The sequence below is a fragment of the Hemicordylus capensis genome, chromosome 1, assembly GCF_027244095.1.
Source record: "Hemicordylus capensis ecotype Gifberg chromosome 1, rHemCap1.1.pri, whole genome shotgun sequence".
In the NCBI taxonomy this organism is placed as follows: Eukaryota; Metazoa; Chordata; class Lepidosauria; order Squamata; family Cordylidae; genus Hemicordylus; species Hemicordylus capensis.
This window is the reverse complement of record NC_069657.1, coordinates 283,007,899-283,022,872: the sequence shown is the minus strand read 5'-3', so window position 1 is coordinate 283,022,872 and position 14,974 is coordinate 283,007,899. Positions and strand designations below refer to the sequence as shown.

The 14,974-nt window shown below is 42.0% G+C and overlaps 1 long non-coding RNA gene across 2 annotated transcripts in view; it reads left to right on the top strand.

Annotated features, from left to right (window-relative positions):
- The window catches only part of LOC128340548 (uncharacterized), a 131,220-nt gene that overhangs the window by 94,047 nt on the left and 22,199 nt on the right, over positions 1 to 14,974 (top strand). For both annotated transcript variants that reach the window (XR_008313785.1, XR_008313786.1), the window contains one exon: positions 5,539 to 5,614. This is a non-coding gene — a long non-coding RNA (uncharacterized LOC128340548). The remainder of the gene's footprint in view (positions 1 to 5,538; positions 5,615 to 14,974) is intronic.

Here is a 14,974-nt window from a genome sequence, read left to right as displayed (position 1 = left end):
GGGGGGAAATGAAGTACAGTTTTAAAGCGAACACAAATTACTTGCTTGTTATTGTGTACTTATTCACTGCTGAATAATCATGAGGTGGGATCACACTGTCACTATTACTGAATCAACTAATTGCATTTACTTGTGTTTTTTCAGGCGGAGGGTGGGGAAGTGTGACTTTTTCCTGGTTGAAGGTTTTAAAAAGTTTTTGGTGTTCAACATCAGGACATTTTACCTTCTGGTTTGGGCAAGCACTTTCCCATAGTGTCTAATAATATTTTCCTTTTTTAAATGCCTGGAAATTCAGTAATACAAACATCTTCAGTTTAAAATGAGAGTTAAGCTGATTTACAATTTCACTCGTGCTAAAAAAAGAATGGAAATTGCAAGTTAAGATGCCCATTTTAACTTCTGCACCATATAAGCTGTAAAGACTTTGTACAGTCTGGTATATGATGATGGCTTTAGAAATGAGACTCCATGCACTCACACTTTGAGGCTATTCTCACAACCAGCAAAAATCAGGCTAGGAGAGCCTAGCCCGATTTTAGCTGCTCATGTAAACCACCGGGCTTGCAAGCGAGCCCGGTGGTTTACAAGCAGCTAACCCGCTTGAGAAGCCCTCCCATTAGCCCAGGTTAGTGGAGCTTGCACTCCGCTAACCAGGGTTAACAGATCGTGTGTTGCCACAGTGCAGCGCCACACCATGGCAACTCACAAGGAGACCCCCGACTGGGAGGCTAAAAAGCAGCCTCCTGGCTCGGGGGTCTCTCCAGCATGCTCTGCACGCTCACACAGGGCATGCTGGAACTTCTGGGGGCCACGCGGCCCCCAAACTCCCAAGCCCCCGCCGGCTCTGTGACGGAGGCAGGGCTTGCTGATCATCTGCAGGGAGAGCGGGCTTTGCCCGCTCTCCCCACAAAACCTTTCAAAGTGGGTCTCACTGATCATGAGACCCACCTCATAGCCTTGATCAGAGATGCATCTGGCAGAAATTAATCAGAAATTTATCAATTCAAACCCACTCTAGGAAGTGATGAGGGAAACTGCACCTGTTAAATGTTTGCCTGTATGCCTCCCAATGTCCAACTGAAAGACCAAGGCAAAGTGTGGGTGCATGAAGCCTCATTTCTAAAGCCATCATATACCAGACTATACAAAGTCTTTACAGCTTATATGGTGCAGAAATTAAGACGGCACCTTTAACTTGCAATTTCCATTCTTTTTAAGGCACAAGTGAAAATGTAAAGCAGCTTTAACTCTGCTTTTAAAATTGCAAGTTAAGTGCCCGCTTGAAGCCTTCTAAAAGTAGCATTCACAAATGTATGAGGGCTGATCCTGCTCTAGAGCCCTGGGTAGGTACGCACATGATTCAGGAAATGAGAAGTTGTACGTATTACTGATATAACATGGGAGCCAACCATAAGGGAGTGGCAAACACACCATAAAATTAACATGTACGTCTAGCCACATATCCACTTCATGAAGAAGAAAGGACTTTTTCTGCTTAGGCCAGCAAAGGCAATCTTAGAGTTTAACAAAAGATCCATTATGACTAAATTTATTTCTTAAATACAATTTCATAATCTCATAAACAGGTGCTCTCAGTCAGGTAAAAGTAATCAAGTTGAAGTTAAATGCTCTTTGATTAATATGCTTTTTAAAAATCCTTTTTCTCCATTAGTTAAATTATAAGTGAATAATCTCTGTGGAACACCTGCTAACTTTCTCTGATATCAACAGAGACTGAGTGTATTTATTACAGTTGGGTGTAGATGTACTTGCTAATTGGCACTCTTTTCTTCCTCCATGTGTGTATTATTTTTGCCTTTCAACTTTTCTTTTTGTTTGAAAATCTTTAACCAAATGATTAAAATTGCCAAGAAGTGGTTTTCAATACTGAAATCCTTTGGATGGTTGGATAGTACCAACTCTTGCATACACTGGCACATTTAATATACATTGCCATGAGGTTGATTTGGGTTTCATTAAAATCATTGGAAAATTACTACATTGTTTCTTTTCCATCATTTGATTATTGTATGCACTAAAATGTTGTACCTTTAGGGGATTTAGATAGCAAAACAGTTTTATAAATATTGGTCAGGATCCAGAATATGAGTCATTGAAATAATGGGACTTAAGTTAGTCACGTCTCATTTATTTCAGTGGTGCTCAGGCACAGATCCTGCCATATATCTATAAGCAATCTTGCAATATTGCTTTGTGGGTGGGAGAGAATTAACTTTCTATTTGGACTGATAGAAATATTCCATCTGCTGGAGCGAACAGTGTACAGACTAAGGAAAGTTTGTCTATCATAGTCATACTGTTTAAAGACAAAGATACAACATTTCTCGCTCTAAGACAAAAGTATGTGTTGAAGAAGCAACTATATCTGACTATTAGCAGAACACTAGCAAAATGCCCACAATTATGATGAGCAAGATTTGTATGGATAATGGAGAGCATTTTTAGTGGGAAAACTCCTATATACATCCGGAACAGAGGCACACAGGGGCCAAAACAGGGCTTTCTAATCCTCAGGGACATATTTGTGAGCTGCACTGAGTGCTTTCAGGGGAAGGGGAGACTGGCAAAACTCACCTGCCCTGCTGAAGCTGGAAAATAGTCACTGTAGCTGTGCATCCGTTGGCTAGACACATCGGATGTCAGCCATTGTATGCTACGCTGCCCAAATGTATTTGCCAAATATAATTTCTGCAAATATATCGGTACTGGAGTTGGGGGGCAGGATTCGGGAGCAGGACAATGAAACTTGGAGGGCCCTCAAAACACACAGATTGTTTAGGGAATGGGGGGCTTACCTCTTACGACACCACTTCTTGCTACATCATGGCAGTTCTTCTGGTGCTGGGTTAATGAGGCCATTCGTATGACTCCTACATGATAGTGCGTTTGGGGAGGATAGAGCACATGCTTTGCATGCAGAAGGTCCTGCATGCAATTATGGGATGAAATATTGGAGGGCTCTTAATGAAATCCACAAGCCCCATCCCCTGGCTTCCACTGTCATTGTTCCCTGTAGCCTTCTAAACACAGTAGTCAGGGAGGTCCAACACAAAAAGGAAAGGGGCTGGGGCCCCTATACCTCCTTGTAATTTGAGCACTGGTTTCAGTCACTGGCATCTTGAGGTAGGACTGGGAAAGACACATGTATGAAATCCTGGAGAGCGACTGCCAATCAGTGTAGATAATACTGACCTAAATGGACTCAATCTAAGGCAGCTTACGTGTGTGTGTGTGTGTGTCAGATGCTATGAAAAATCCCCACCCGACTTTCCCTATACCCCTCCCCCCAAGCCTCATGTGATGTTCCTGTGGTCAGGAGATTTTCCACAGTACAATAGCAGTCATGGCTGCTGATACTCTCGTGCAACAGCCAGGACCTATTCCCAACCCCAGGATCAAAGCATGACAAATCATGAGTCAGCGTTGGCTGCCCTACACCTGATTTCATGCTGCATACCAAGGGTTCCCAATGTTGGATCCCAATAAGTTATTGGGCTACAACTCCCAACATTCTCAGTCACAATGGCCAGGCCGTTGTGGCTGAAGATGAGAGGAGTTGTAGTCTAACAACATCTGAGAACCTAAGGTCAGGAACCCCTGCACAAAGCAGGGCTCCTAGAAGGCTACCGTAAGAATCAATTAGTGATTCATTGAGCCAGGGCACAAATGTCATATCTGTCCTGTCTCTACTGTCCCCTGCTTTCCAAAGCATACATTACATGCAACAGAGCAAGGAAAATCCAAGATTTGCTATTCTTCTTCAAAGATCTGTAGCACAGACTCAGCACAAGAATATAACTTTATAGTACAGGCATTAGCGCATAAGTAGATTCAGACTACTGAACTCCAGAATTGGATTATCAGTTTGGCTAATGTGATTCCTCAAAAGTTTATCTTAGTTTGATGTTTAAAAGAGTTCTAGACATGGATCAATGTAGATAACAACAACAATGGCTGACATACCATGCAAGGGAATGTAGGCGGCTGGAGCATTGCCCATGCCCCTGGGAGTATGTAAGCACTGCCGATGGGGCTGCACTGCAGGGTAGCAGTGCTCTGTCGTAAGGGCTTCAGTTGTGTGATGCAACACCCATTGAAAATAATGAGCACTGTATTGCGCAATTGCATCCACGGAGCACTTATGATGCAGTGCTGCTGCTGCCCTACAACACAGCCCATTGGCGGGGCATGGGTGTTGCTCCAGTTGTCTATCACATCACAGAACCTATATTAGGTCCTAATATTGTAGGGCCATATGACTCGCTCCAACCTGCCGCAGATGGAGTAAAATTATTTATTAAAGAACCCGTACGACCTACACAATCCTCCTCAACACTATTTATTGTTACACCATCATTAGCCCTAATACTGGCCACTAATAAATCTTAAAGCTTTAATATCAGATTCAGGCAGCCCTTTTGTTAAACTGGTGGCTTTTTGGGCCAGAACTGTTTTGGGTTGGTTTTTTTTTTTAAGTTTACACAACAGTTCTCTTTACTATCCCAGTGTTTGGTGCCATTTTCAGATATGATTCAGGAAATATTTTCAAGGGGTAAAATGACTGCAAGGCTGCAGTCTTGGTACAGCACTTGACAGCAAAAAAACGTTGAGCAAAACAGTAATGCTGAGACTTCAGGATAAAGAGAACAAAGGCTAGAGAACAAAGTAGTCAAATGGATGCTCTGCTGCTTTGTAGCAGGAGTCTAAACAAGGCACGGAAACCAATTTGCAATGGTATCTGAAACTGCATGTCACAGTGACCAGATACATGTTTAGTGCAATGGTAATATCTTACAGTCTTACCCCAGTGTTGCAAAGAGGATTTTTTCCCCCAGTTTAACCTTGCAAAAACACTAATTAATTCAACTCCTTCAACATGTTCCATGGTTTAAATAGCTGCCACGTCTGAAATATCACATAACCACTGAAGGTTTGCATACACAATCAGTTATCCTGAACTAACAATGTATTAAGTGGCTTCTCCTCCTTTCTCTAATCGTTGCTGTTAACCTCCTTCACCTCAGCCCACCCCATTCTGGCTTCACTGCATGGTAGGACGTTGTACTCTCTGCCTGTGCTATGCTGATTGTCAGCGCTGTGGGCTGCTAGCTCCTTAGATGTGTTTCCAGTGAAAGATCCAGGCTGTGGAATATTGAATCAGGAGGGCTCTGTAAGATCTTAGTGAGAGGAAGGAAGCAAAGCCAAAAGTCCAACAAAGGAATAAATACAAATTGGGGGAAACCAATACAATTTAATTCAATTTATCCCAATTATGACATATATTTCTATAATTCATAGTAACTGTAACAAGCTTATCAATATAAGGAAATCGCATAACCCCCTTTTTAAAGCAAATAGATGTTTGCCTCTAGATTGTGCATAACTAGTTCATGGATCCATTTAATTGTTTAAAGAGGAGAGAGTTGTTACATATTGCCACTTTATGAACCAAGCCTAGAAAACTTCAGGATGAGAAAGGCCATGTGAGATAACTAGGGAATCCATTTTGTTTTGCAGCAGAAGCCTTTCTAAGTGATTGGACCTCTATGAACTCCTCAGTGGCTGAAGAGTACTAGGCCCAGACAGTCCACAGGTAAGTGGTACTTGCACCAACAGTTTTGATGCACTGTGTTTTTCCAATGAGTCATTAGCAATTGTTAAATTATTCAAAGACGTTTTCTGTTCTTACATGTACAATAATGCAAATTATAGGCTACAAAGGTGCCTATACTGGGATTAGCAGCTTGCCACACCAATCTTAAAAGTGATATATTTAAGACAGCTGAAACGGCTGCAGCGACTCATGCCCATTTGCTCCCCCATCTCGTTGCATCCCCTTTCCTGCTGTAAAAAGCAGAACTCTGGATGGCACCGCAGGTGGAGAAAGACAACAAGAAAAGGGGAAGGGGCAAGGGAGAAAGGTGACTAACTCATCTCTTGCTTTGGGGTGAAGGAATATACTGTATCTTAAATATACAGCAATAATCTTTGGCTTGCAACCTGACATCTGTATCTTAAATGCAGGAAACAGACTGCCCCTTCCCAGCCTAAAAGTTGTCATCTATATGAAACTTCAAAACAGAATAATAGTTGCATGCAAGGCTCACTATGTGAAGAAAGTAAGAGTGCATGATTTGCTTCTTTTGTTGATGTATCTTCTTCCTGTGCATCCATTCTTCTTACTCCTCTCCCTCTGGTATTCTCTTTGAAGGTGTAGCACACTGACAAGTGATAAGACAGGCCTGCACACAGTGGAGATGTTCATTGCTGATGCAGGATAAATAAGCGATGCCACTTGAATTTGTTGTCAGGGTGTCCTTGGCTGAGCCTTCCTGGAGTACACTCTCATCACAGATTCTGTTCTAAACTGGTGGCCATAGTGGGGCACTTAGAAACTAATTCCATAATCCATTGATTCAGTAACTATGAAGCAGCGTGTCTAGCTGGTTAGTAGGTATTTTTAGTATACCAATTGAACCTACCAAGATCAAACTTTTGATAAAGCACCATTACATTAAAACATCAGGAAATAAATTAGGATTTCCCTTCAAATATCCCACAATCTTAAACATCTCCTGCTTCCCCACCACCTTCTCTCTTTGGGTTCACAGTTCAAGAAAGACTGTTAGCCTTAGAGGTAATAATCTTCCTTTCATTCATTCTTTCTTGCCACCTCCATGCATATTTCTGCATTACCTTTCTTTTGTATTGCTCAAATGTGTTCATGTCACACTTCTTCAGGTGTAGCTTCATTATTCTGACAATAGCATGTCTATACTGGTAGCTCTTTTGTGCAAGGAAAACAATTCATTCACACAATGAAGGTCACATTGCTTTGTTTAAAGATTAGCAAGGGATAAAGCATTGAAATAATACATTTGGTAGAGGTATCACAAAGTTCTTCTTAAAAAATTGAATACATTGACTGAAGCTGCCATTATATCATATTTGATTTGTAAACTTCATATGTAGAAATAAAGCCTCTAACCTTCATTCCTTTCTTTAACAGTGCTGGGAGGGGAAAAATTAAATTGATAAAAGAATGTATAGTGAATGACTTGTAGAGCCCATTGAAGCATAGGTACAAAGGCAACCTAGTGTAGTAAATCTGCTATAGCTGTTCTATTTGAAGGCTTCCTTGAGGTTGCCCTTGTAGAACACCCTAAGGTGGGGAATCTTGGACTACAACTCCTGCAATCCCCATGATGCGATGATGGGTAATCAAACATCTGGGAACTCAGGTATGGTGCCAACCAAACACACTCCTCCACACTTTCAGTGAAAGACATGAAAGGTTCTACTGTATGTATACACCATGATACACCACTGGGAACCATGATCAAGACACTCACTCATGTAGAAGAGATGGCATATTTCCAGATGGCATGGAAGCTCCTTTTACACATTCAGCTGAGTCAGGGGAGGAAGGGCCAGTGTGTGAAACACTACTCGCCAATCGTGCTTTGACTGAAAGTTGATATTGGAGATAAGGAAAATGGCAATCATGACTCCCTGAGAAGTACACTTGTACAATAAATGCATTTGCAACATATGTATGCCACACTTTCTATGTTTAAATGTATAGTCACTTAAAACTTCTCAGGATACACTTAAAACAATGTAGCGGAGTGATTTATTTATTATTTTATTTTACATATTTTTATACCACCCAAAACTTACATCTCTGGGCAGTTTACAACTGCAGGGAATGATGCAGGGATAACGAACAGAACTCACTCATTCCATTCCTCAGTTGTTCTGGAGGCTCTCTGCTCCAAGCATTCCATTCCGCCCTCTTCTGCTGATTTCTTCTGCCAGCTCCTTGCTGTCCCTGATTCATCTGCACTCTCCCTCTGGATGGTGCAGCAAAGTCAGTCTTTACTCGTGCACCTGCCAGAATGAAAGGGCAGGCGTGTCCTGGTTGCCACCAAGGCAAGTCTGCAGGACCATGGAGAGGTCCAAAGGAGCAAGTTGACTCAATACCCATCAGAGACAGATTGAGCCTGTAAGTATCTCTGAACTCAGACTACCCCTCCTGGGCTCCACCCTCCCTACTGGGAGAGTGGAAGCCTCATGTTGAGGCATCATGTCAGATAACAGTTCAATCTAAGTTCCGCTGCCCTGAGCCTTTCCAGTGAACTGTGAGTAATAAATAGTTGAACTATTAGTATAGAAACAGAGGGGAAAAGGGAATAATAGCTATTTTTTAAAAAAAAAAATCACATCACAAATCATTGGAGAGAAAAATGACACTTCATCACAAATATCCACTCAAAAGTCTGTAACACACAAAGAACATACAGAAAAGACAGATGATCTGTTTGGGGATAAATATGGTCTTTTAGCAAATGAAAAAGTTGTGTTATGTTTGTGTCTATTTGAGAAACATGAAGGGCTGAAATGTGCATTCTAAGGAACTAGAACAAACATTTATGAATATGAGTATGTCAACCTATAGTACAGACAAATCATTTTGCCTCTGTGGAATAAAATCCCACAACCTACTAAACAATGAACAAAACCAGCATCTGGCCGTGTTTCAGTGTGCAGGAGGATTCTTGTTTAGTAAACATAATTTAGCGTACTAGCTGTCATATCAGTTCTAACCCACTGATTATTTAGTTCAGAGACTACAGACCAATCCTCTGTACTGTGTCCAGACATTTTGGAAGACCATAAAAAACTGCTAAAGTAAGGGGTTCAGAGAAACAGATGGCCAGTCAGTAGATCCCAAATGCTTGATTTTGCCTTTGCTTGGGGCTCACATGTTGGTTCTGAGCCCTGACCTGGAAATGGAACCTTCTTAGTTTTTTGTGGCTGCACTGTAATTCATGTGCCCTGTCCATAAGATATGGTACCGACAGTGCTCCCATGACCCCACTTGTCATTCCCAGTAAAATATATAACTGATACACAGCAATGGGCCCCTCAACTGATCCTTATCTACAAAAACAAAAAAGCTTGGAGGGAACCCATTGACTTTCAGCTGGGAGAGTACCATTCAAGGCTGGCTGGCTCAAGGCAGGCTGTGAGTGTGAACTAGAATTACAAATATCACACTAGAATTACAAATATTAGCCTTCACCCTTTTTCCTACATGGGAGGATCATATGTTCAAGACTAATATGCTGCTCCTTTCTAAGGGTATATATTTGTTTTGGAACAAATGAAAACACGAGCTGAATCAGGCCCACTTGGTCTATTTTTTATTCCAAACCAAATACCCACAGTTATGCATGGAGGTCCAAATATGACTGCCATAATGAAAAATAATATAACAGAATGGAAAATAATTTTAATGAATGAATAACTCAACAAATAAGCATTTAATAATGAAAACAAATAGAGTATGAAAAAAACTTACACAGCCCAATCACTTCCCAGGGAGCTCGTAGCTTGTCCCTGATTAATACCTGATCTCCTGCTTCATCTGTGGCCCTGCAGCTCATAGCGGTTACCTGATCACTACCTGATCTCCTGGTTCACCTGACTAACTTTGTACACCCCTGAGTCTTTGGATTGGGCAGTATATTAAATCAATGAATGAAAGAAAGAAAGAAAGAAAGAAAGAACTGTAGTTTGCCTAGTTTCCAAAGAACAATTTATTGCCAGCAGTTATGGCTACTTATAGCATTAGCTCCCTGCACCGACAGGTCTAATCAGAGGTCAAATAAATGAATAGGTTATATCCAATCCAGACATGGCCACATCCTCAGTGGAGAAGCAGGCATGCACCACATCTTACCACCAAACATTAGGGTTGCCAGGTCCAGGTGGTGAAAACAGTCAAGATAAGAAATCTGTCACAAAAAAGTGGAAATATTTGGTGCTGTTCACAAAAATGTCTCTAAAAAGTCTGCATTTTGCATTTAAAAATTGCATAAAATTTACATATGCCAATTGGTGTAATATATGCATGCTTTGCTAAAAACAGGATAATTTGAGAATAAATACAACTCTCACACACATTTTTCCACACAGTTCAAACACCAGCCTCCTCCTGCCTGGATCACAGAATCCTATGGGACAAATTCATTTTCAAGGGGGATGGAAACCACCACAGGACCCTTTCCACACAGTTCAAACACCAGTAACCTCTGGATCACAGACTCTCATGGGGTAAATGGTACATTTTAATTTCAACAGGGGGGAGGACACACCCCTTCTCCACAGTTCAACACTAGCCTCCCCTCCACAGGGGTGCATATAGGGGGAGCATAAGTTTCCTGACCTGGGGGGAGTTTGCTGGCTGCACACTGCAGCTGTAGAGCAGCAGAGACACACAACAGTCAGAAGTCCTTCCTTGGGGCCACTGGGCCAGTCAGTGAGTTACTGAGAAAATGAGGAGACAGGCTGCTGCAAAAAACACACAGGTGGGGAAATGGGATGGGAATTGCCAGCACAGCAGCAACATACAAATGAACACCTCCTGCTGCCAATAGTAAATGTAACACATGAGTACAGTCATTGTTTTCAATGGGCCTACTCATGGGTAACAGCTGCTGAGTGATTTGAGCCACTCGGCACTTGCAGCAGGATTGCTGAAACTCCGGAAACCCCCTCCAGCACAGAAATCGTTGCAGGGGGGTTAAAACGGTTGCAAATCCAGGGTAAAAGTCCACATCTGGGAACCCTTCCAAACATATGTGATGCAAGCACTGCCTGCTGAGGCAGTCCATATACCTGCTGTCAGCTGAGGCCTGAGGTATATGGCGGTCCATATACCTGCTGTCAGTGAGGCATGCAGACTGAAGCGCCAATTTGGCAAGTGCCTACATAAACATAAATTTGAAAGATGGCAGCTGCCATATACCGAATCAGACCCTTGGTCTATGTAGCTCAGTACTGTCTACCCTGAACGGATCTCCAGGATGGCAGGCAGGCCTGCCCTACATAGAGATGCCAGGGATTGAACTCAGAACTTCCTGTGTGCAAAGCAGAGGCTCTACAGCAATGTAAACCATAGTGAGATAATAGACCAAGAAAGGTGATATAAATTGTTGCATTAATTATACCTTTCCTCACATGCTTCGGTCTACAAAGGTGTTTCTGATCTGCACACAAAAGGAATCTGTATTTTTTAAAACAAGACAAAAAAACTTTTTATTGCCATTAAAAAAATGAAAACATTAGTAATGTTTTATCTGAATGCTTATCATAATAACAAGTATCATGGAGGGAGGGGTATGAAGCTTCTGCATTTAGAAAAGTTGTGCAAACAGGGGGGGAAATAGGCAAGGTGCTGTCCTAAACTTTGCAGTGATCATCAGACATATTTTGATGGATATGGAGCATTATGGATGTCATATGGAGAGTCCCTCAGGCTCCCTGGCAACCTGCAGGCATGTAAGGCAGAAGCAACAGCTTGCTTCAAGTGTCTTCAGTAAAGATGACATAGTTAGAGGAATCCATGAGGGAATAGATCACATGGAGGGAGCCGTCTGGAAAGGGGCACTCCTTCCCTGTGGAACTGCCTCCATCTTGTCACACACTGTCTTCAAAAACAATGAAATTGAATGTACTACTAAGTGAGCAGAGAGAACCCTACCCAAATAAAAAGATGATGAAAAAGTGAAGTGTGAACACAGTTGCCTAATTGGATGTTAATGAATACCAAGAGGATTTTTTTAAAAGTCGCCTGCACAGCACATTCTGCAGAAAAATATATACACAGAGCAACATCTTAGAAGGCAGATGTGGGGAATCATTGAGATTTTTAACATGGTGATGGAGGCAGAGAGTGAGAGAGAACAAAATCCAAGGAGACTTTCAGAACATTTGAGGAAAGTGTAAGAAGAGCGACAAGGAAACAGAGAAACAAAGCAAGTTAGCAGTGAGTGACAGAGCTAACACGAGAATCACAGTGACATTAGGAAGCTCAGCAGCTCACTCAACCACCGTCACAGTGTCAGCAGGACAGATGGTAGCAGTTGGCAAAGATATGGTACCAAAAGAGGCTATAGAAGCAGAATAAGAAAAACTGCTCAAAAAAGAAAACAAGACCAATTTTTTTTCCGGCAGTAAGGATTTATTATCAGCAAGATGATCTATTAATTTTAATTTACTTACTGTATGTAGCACTAATATCCATTTCACCAGAGCTTTGGGTGGGGGAGAGCTTCCTTATGAAACTGTCTCAGACAATTGGTCTGTCTATTAAAGGACTTTCTACCCTGACTGGCAGCATTTAGATCTTAGGCAGAGGTCTGGTACCCAAGATCCTATAATTGGCGGTGTCAGCACTTGGAACTTTGTGCAAAGAGAGGTAGACTCTTGCAAGTATCCTTTTGATTAAGGGATTTAGACTCTCCTGTCTATTTCATACATTGTGGAACCAAAGTGGAGATTGATAACATAAGAGAAGCAAATTGCAGGGGTATAGCGAAGCATTTGAAAATCTCTCACCATATGGATTTGGACTATCACATCACAAAAGCCATGCTAGCAACAGGTGCCAGGGCAAGCCCAAGTCACAGAACCAGTACTGGACCGCCACATATTCAATACCAGTATGTAAAGAGAGGGAGAGAGGGAGAGGGATAGATTGAGAGATGCCACTGGCACTTCATCAAAAGTGAGAAGCAGCAAGCTTGGGGAATCCGCTTCAAGCAAAAATCGGGGAAATTTTGAGAAAAACAAAAGGTTTTGATAAGACTATTGTTAATATTTATTTATTTAATCCTTTTCATAAAAGGTTTTCAAAGCCATAGATAGATAGATAGATAGATAGATAGATAGATAGATAGATAGATAGATAGATAGATAGATAGATAGATAGATAGATAGATATAGATAGATAGATAGATAGATAGATAGATAGATAGATAGATAGATAGATAGATAGCAAAAATGTTGCTGTTTTCCTGTCACAAAAGGGTTAACAATCTAAAAGGAAAACAAGGGAGATACCAGCAACAGCCATTGGAGGGATGCTATACTGGACTGAACAGGGATGGTTGCTCTCCCTCAGCTAAATATGAAAGAGCCACCATCTTAAGAGCTGCCTCTTCACCAGGTAACAGGGGTTTCAGAACAAAGAAATTTCTCAGAGTTCTGTGCATCTCTAGCTATCACCAGTCCAGTCAGAACAAAATTGCTCTTTTTTTCCTCAGGTGGGAATAACTAAGGATTTTTGTGGAAAGCCTAGAGTTTAGACCAGAAAATTTTGAGAGGAGTTTCACATGTACCTTTGTAATACATTTAACAGTAGCACTGGTTTCTTCCCTTTAAACATGAATCTGAGATGCTGTGAGAAGGATTTTGAATGATTTCAGCTTGAAATACAAGTTCCCCTCTCACAAAGTGTCTCACCTTATCAAAAGTTAGGTCCATTCCCCTTTAAGCTGCTTGAAATGGGCTCCACACACTGTTACCTAGCCCTCACTGTGACTGAATGACATCCTAACAAAGCGTTGGTGATTCCTGACTAACTCAGTGCTGGCACTTGTGGGGGTAGGGGTGGGGGCTGCAAGACCCTCAAGAACATATTTTCAGGTGGCACAGAGAACTTCCGGGAAAAGGGGAAGTCATCAAAATCCCACCCCCCCATACTGCGTGAGTGCCAGTGTGCTGCATTAATCTGGAACTCATCCACAGCACCAGTGCATTGTTAGTCAGGATGTTGGCCACTCCCCCATCCACCTTCTGCAGACCAAAAAATATTCTATTTTCATAGGAAGGGGGACAACAGGTGGTGTGGAATACTCAGTAATGCATGGAAAAGGCCTCTTAGCTGGAGAGCTAAGAAGAGAGCTTTCCAGGTAAGGACAGGCTATGTAGAGTCTTTTCTGTGTGGTAGTTAGCTCTCCCTATTACATGTTACCCCCCCCCTTCCTATCAGCCAAAAGGGAATAGGCAGGGATGTGAGGGCCACATTTCACCCATTTAGGCTTATGGAGCATTCATATTGAACACTTTCAAAGTCCCCAAAGATATTACAAGTCTTCACCAGGAAGATTAAACATGCTGTTCTGATAAAAACTAATCTGCACACTTTCCTTTCACTATAATCTTAATTGATAATTACCACCTAGCCCTCAAAGAGAGTTTGAGGAACATTTAGTTAAAAGCATCAAGGGGAATAACAAAAACTTCTTTAAATACATCAGATGCAGGAAACCTGCTAGGGAGGTGGTTGGACCATTAGACAATGAGGGAGTAAAAAGGATTATTAAGGGAGGTTGCAGAGAAGCTAAATGAGTTCTTTGTGTCTGTTTTCACGGCGGAGGATACTGAACATATGCCTATTCCTGAAACAGGCTTTTCAGGGATGGAGGCTAAAGAACTGAGTCAGATAGCAGTGACAAGAGATGTTGTTCTAAACTGTCTTGAAAAACTGAAAACTAGCAAATCGCCAGGGCCAGATGGCATCCATCCAAGAGTCATCAAAGAACTCAAATGTGAAATTGCCAACCTCCTTGCTAAACTGTATAACTTATCCCTGCAATCAGGCTCTGTACCGGAGGACTGGAAAGTAGCAAATGTAACACCAATTTTCAAAAAGGGATCCAGTGGCGATCCAGGAAATAATAGGCCAGTTAGCTTAATATCCGTTCCAAGCAAATTGATGGAAAGCATCCTCCAGGATAAAATTGGAAAGCACATAGAAGAACAGGCCTTGCTGGAACCAGCATGGCTTCTACAAAGGTAAATCTTGCCTCATGAATCTTTTGGAGTTCTTTGAGAGTGTCAACAAGTGTGTGGATAAAGGTGATTCAGTTATAGGCCATCTCCAGCCACAAAGGCAGGATGCCTCTGAGTACCAGTTGCAGGGGAGTAACTGCAAGAGAGAGGGCATGCCCTCAACTCCTGCCTGTAGGCTTCAAGCGGCACCTGTTGGACCACTGTGCAAAACAGGATGCTGGACTAGATGGGCCATGGGCCTGATCCAGCAGGGCTGTTCTTATGTTCACCTTCACAAATTAGCCCACTTCAGCCTTAAACATTCACACAT